We start from the raw sequence: 5,856 nt of genomic DNA on the forward strand, positions 1-5,856 counted from the left end.
AAAGCCCAAGTACAGTGGCCCTGTAGTTGTCTCCATATTTACCTCTGAAAAATTTACACGCCTGAATTAAGTAACTAGAATTCTAAAAGGGAACATCTCAGACAAGGGAACATAATATTGCATAGAAGTATGAGGTGTACTTGCATAAGCCATACCAGCGTAAGTAAGAAACACATGATGTCCTGATTCATCTGCAGGCTGAGTCCTGTTGAAAGCAGAGACCCTATTGCCTCAAATGAGAGCAGGTTTTGGCCTGACAGGCTGCAGTACAAACCAGATGGACCTGGATTTCAAATGCCTTTTTCACCAAGTACAACAGCTGCATCTAAAACTGGGGAGTCTGCCTAGCAACAAAATGAGAGCACTTAGGAGTAGATCTTAATTAGTGAAATGAAATAAGTGCTCAAGGGCAAGACGTGTTTACAATACAAGCAGACAAAACTATGCACCATGCAATATTGACTGAACTAAATTAATTGAATGCTAAGCAGCTGGACCTCTGTTGCTGATGTTTACATAATGTGCTTATAAATAGAGTTGTTATCTTTTTAACTTTGTAAAGCAACTCATGTCAGCAAAAACATTGAGGACTATGTCTCAGACTGGGATAGCCATCTATTGTACAGCACCTCCAGATGAGAAAGAAGGAGGAGGAAACTGAGGAGTGAAAAGGGTGATTGCATCGGAGTTATAAACTCTACATAAAATGTGCTCCCAACAGCACTTCAGGCAAGTTACCTTGGTCTGGATCATGTGAAGGTGCGGAAGTCCTTTAAGTTAGCAAAGGAAGTAAGAGACTGCAACACTGGGCTTCCAGTAGAGATCAGGTCTTGACACACAGAGGTCTCTTATTCTGAGCCAGGCACTCCCAGACTGTGCTGCCAGGACTGGAATAGAAACAGTTTGTGATCTGCATTTTGCTGCCCCTGAAAACTGATGCTTTCCCCTCCTTATCAAAACAGAGGGGAATGAAGGTTAGAAGCTAAAGAATGGAGGGGGAAAGCAAGCAAACCTCACCAGAAGGGGTCAGGAGCTTTGGTTCAACTTTCTGCAGATTGAGGTATAGCTGGTATCCAGTGTAAGTGTCCATTCAGAAGGAGGAGAAAAGGAGAAGGAGAAAGCTCAAAACAGATGCAGAAAAAGGGCATCTCAGAATGAAAGCAAGAGAAGATTGGGGTTTCTCACACTTGCTACTGGAAAGAAACAACTCCCTGTTCCCACCTCTGAATTCTCAAGGACCAGCAACCAGAGAACCTGAATGTAAGGCAAGGAACTATTGGGATTAATCTTCTCATGCACAGCCTCTGCCCTGAGCAATGTTAACTAGTCTTTAGACAAAACCATGATGGTGTGACTTCAGAACTTTGCTGGTTTTAACCCCACAAGAGAAGAGGATTCAAGCAAGGAAGCAAGAAATATAGAAGCAGTTCAACAAACAGATCCTCAGCAGTTGCAACTGAAGTAACTAAAGTACCATTTTAAAACTTCATGCTTCAGAGCCACTCAAATTAGATAATGAGAAACTAGCTACAGGCCTGTAGAAATTGATGTATGATGGCTGTACTCATCGGGGCTGGTCTGTTAATAGCAGCTTTGCAATTTGCATACATGTTCCAGTTACGCAAGAATCTAGTTTACACAAGATACTGGTCAGGAGCACATACTCAACACTTGATTTGTTAAAACATTAAAAAAGCAGTATCGTTGCTGTTAATTTTGAGAGAACAGGTCATGAAAATGTCTCAGGTCCAAAGTTAAATCACTGGCACTGCTCACCACTGAGTTGCTATGGCCAGGTTGCTTAGTACTACACGAAATATGTGGGCATGAACAAGGTTTTCTAATCCCAATTTAATTTACATGAATTACACAAAGAGGGGTAGAGTCAGATGCTCTCAACATCAGGCTACAAATCATCACTCCAATGATGAAATAAAAATAGGAGTTGCAAAGGTGAAAGACATGAGATGGCAAATGAGGCTGCAGTGGAATGTGTCAGACCCTTTACTGCTGTACTATCTCAGAACAAACATCTATCTCACCCATCATCTTGTCTCTCACAGTGGCCAGAAGCATATATCTATGAAACGAGAACAAAGCATAAGATATACATGCTGCTATTTCCCCAGTATACTCCTCCAATACGAGTTCTGCACTTTGCTACCTAAAGTCAGAAATTGTATCACTATGTTTAATAACCTGGATAGATTTTTATTCTGTGAATATAAGATTCTACATACACAGATTTACGCTTCTGAACAAGCAAAAAATTCTGACACATCACCTTGTGCAATGAGTTCTGCAGTTTATCTGTACATTGTATTCCCTTTTATTTCTTTCAAACTAGCCACTAGACATATAATTTTTTTACCTCCATGGTCTGGAAGCATGAGGGATTGTGAATAAATCATGTCCTGTTCAAGCTCACCATGGTAACTTAGGATCTTCGAGACTTTTATCGTAACATTCCCTCAGCCACCTTACCTCCAGACTGAAGAATCCTGACTCAGTCAGTCCTTCCTTCAATGGAAGCAAATCTATCCTTAATCCTTTATCTCTGTGGCTGTTCTATGTAGCCTACTAAGTACGGCTATTTTGGGGAAAGAAAGAAAACTGCATATAAAAGTCAAGAAATAGCCATTAGTTGTAGAGCATATGAAAATGCAAACAAATAATGTTGTGTTTGCCTTCCTTTCCTTTCCTAATAATTCCTTGGTTTGGGTTTTTTTCCTAGCTAATGAGAATGAAACTCTCACTACTGAACAGGAAAAAAAATTAAAATATCAGTATGCTTTATAAGAGCTACTCTTGCACATGACAGCTATACAAGATAAAATATATTAATGTGTATTTCTGGTTGTGCACTGTGTTATGTCTATTTTAGGCTCATTAGGTCCTTTGGCATCGCTGGCATAATCCAGTAGAAAGAGACAAAAAAACTAGCAAGGCATTTTCAGTACAAGTCTGACTACTTATCCACAAACCTTTCAACATTTCCATCCATTGAGATTACAGGGATACGGAGAAGTCCTGCTGTGTTAGCCATTAAAGAGATATTAAGCAAAACAAAACATCTCCTTTCCCAAAGAACTTTCAACCTTCTATCAAGTCTCACTGGCAAATGAGATTTAAAAAGTTAAAGGGGCAAAAAATGAACAATGATAACAGGTAACAATGCACCAATATTAAAGGTGTTTGCACAGTAAGGCAAGGCTATAATTCACTCTCTGAACAAGATTAGTATGTTGCAAGAGTGACTTTATGCTGTAATAACATTTATTTTCTGCTTCTAATGGATAGGAAATGATGTCTCCAACTGGGATGAAACAGATTGCCCCATATGTTAAATTTATTTTTATTTGAGAAACCTTCTTAAGTAACTGACAATTTGTAGTACTCCAGCAGTCTAACCAAGTCGTCATTTGGGTCGGTATTGCTTCGGCTAATTCTGACTCATATCCCCAGTTACAATTTGCTATATGCCTATAGAAAGTATTTCTCAGTTGAAAACAAAAGTAACTTAGAAAAACAAACACCCACTCAAACACAGGAGACAGGGAGTCTTTTCAAGCAATTCTGTCACCTTAATGTTAACTAGTGACATTGCTTTCCAAAACATCTTCAGATCTGCTGTGCCCCATTCACGTGTTAGGTTTAAGTTGAAATAGTACTATAGATTTACCACTGTGTGGACCCCCTTCGGTGGGGTGCAGGGGAAATGCTTTAGGTTCCTGTTTGAATACAGCCATAGGAATGATAACTGTGTGAAACAAGAAAAATTATATTGCAAGAATACACTTAGCAATGAAGACTAAGTTTTTAGGAAAGGTATGATCCAGTAGTAATGGAAAAGGCTGGGTTCTAGCCTCATGTCCTTACACAAGGTTAAATGATTTGGGGCACACACACTGGAAATATTCTTTTGAAATGCCCTATTTACACCCAGATCCCTAAGGCAGAGACCCTGTTACCGGGTGTTTCAGAGCTGCCTACCCTGGAGAATCAGAAGGAAAATGGGGCTTCATTTGGACCTCTCTGTGGAATTTGGTAATAGTGGTAGAACCATAACTTTCCTTGTTAAGTGAATGTAATACAGATCTTTATTTATCCCAGAGGTGTTTGAGATGGTGAGTGCTGAAGTGAAAAAGAAAACAGCCTGGTGACATTAACATCTAATGCACTGTTAACCTCAGCTATAGCACAATGTCAGCAACATTTCTAAAATGTCTTTTTTCTGGGAACAGCAAGATTTATACATAACCTATTCCTTGCCATGCTTGAATCTAGTTACTTTATAAATCTGTGGTACTTCTGCATGTGTTCTCACTTAAACTCCCAGCTGCTGGTCTAGAAGGAAAAGAAAAAAAGAAGTGTTGGCACATCAAGGGTTGTATTATCATTTCTAGATGTTATTTTCTCATTTCTAGACGTTATTTTCTCAGAAGCAGAAGTTTAATATCTCATGCTGGGCAACTAAACCTATTTCAGAATCATAGGATCAACTAGGTTGGAAAAGACCTTGAAGATCAAGTCCAACTATTACCCCAGGACTGCCAAGACCACCACTAAACCATATCACTGAGGGCCTCATCTATACAGTTTTTGAACATTTCCAGGGATGGTGATTCCACCACTTCCCTGAGCAGCCTGTTCCAGTGCCTGATCAACCTCTGGTGAAGAAATTTTTCCTTATATCCAATCTAAACAACCACTCCCCCCGGTGCAGTTTGAGGCCATTTTCAGTTGTCCTATTGCTTGTTACTTGGGAAAACAGACCAACCCCATCTCACTACAACCTCCTGTCAGGTAGTTGTAGAGAGCAATAGGGTCCCCCCTGAGCCTTCTCTTCTCTAGACTAAACACCCCAAGTTCCCTCAGCTGTTCCTCAGCAGACTTGTGCTCCAGACCCTCCATCAGCTTTGCTGCCTTCTCTGGACCCGTTCCAGCACCTCAATGTCTCTCTTGCAGTGAGAAGCCCAGAACTGAACACAAGGATTCGAGATGTGGCCTCACCGATGCAGAGTACAGGAGGATGATCACTGCCCTGGCCCTGCTGGCTAGGCTATTGCTGATACAGGGCAGGATGTTGTTGCCCTTCTTGGCTGCCTAGGCACAAGCTGGCTCATGTTCAGTGGCTGTCAATCAGCACCCCCAGGTCCTTTTCTGCTGAGCAGGTTTCCAGCCACTCTTCCCCAAGCCTGGAGCACTGTATGGGGTTGTTGGGGCCAAATGCAGAACCTGGCACTTTGCCTCATTGAGCCTTATACCGCTGGCCACAGCCCAAGGGTTTTGAAGATGGAAAAGAATATACCAAGCAAACAATGGCTTACATAGATCAAATAATTTTCATGGGACCTTTATTAATAATAATTAAAAAAGAAAATCACTTATTATTTAGGTCAACAAAATCACATGCAGAAATCCTGGGAAAATGATTTGATTAAAATGAGCTAGCCTGCTAGGGATGCCAGCCCAGCAATCAGGCCACGTTTGCTTCAGAACTATTGAGCATTTAATAATCCCGATGCACCCTCCACATGAAGCCCAGCTATTAAACTCCGCCGCTTACATCGAGGGATCTGCTCCCACCACCACCGCCCCGCCCCGAATCCCGGCTCTCAGCTAACGCGTGCTGGTCGCTGTCCTGCCCCGCTTCTGCGAGAAGCGGAACCCCCGCCCGTCGAGGTGGCACGTTTCGGGCTGCGCGAGCCCCGTGCCGAGGCCCCAAGGAGGAGGCGGGCAGCGCTCGGGCCAGGTCCGGCGGCGGAGCGCGGGGGCCCCCCGGTGGCCGTCGAGGGTGGAGACAGCCTCTCCCCGTGCTCCCTCGGAGCCGCCGGTGTGGGCCCGGGGAGCGGC

At 42.6% G+C, this 5,856-nt stretch overlaps 1 protein-coding gene across 1 annotated transcript in view; it reads left to right on the forward strand.

Moving 5' to 3' along the window:
• GABRB1 (gamma-aminobutyric acid type A receptor subunit beta1) overlaps positions 1–5,856 on the forward strand; it is a gene marked incomplete at its 3' end in the record, with an annotated part of 138,118 nt that overhangs the window by 119,090 nt on the left and 13,172 nt on the right. The gene's annotated exons all lie outside the window — the stretch shown is intronic.

Source organism: Psittacula echo, assembly GCF_963264785.1.
Source record: "Psittacula echo genome assembly, chromosome: 1".
Taxonomy (NCBI): domain Eukaryota; kingdom Metazoa; phylum Chordata; class Aves; order Psittaciformes; family Psittacidae; genus Psittacula; species Psittacula echo.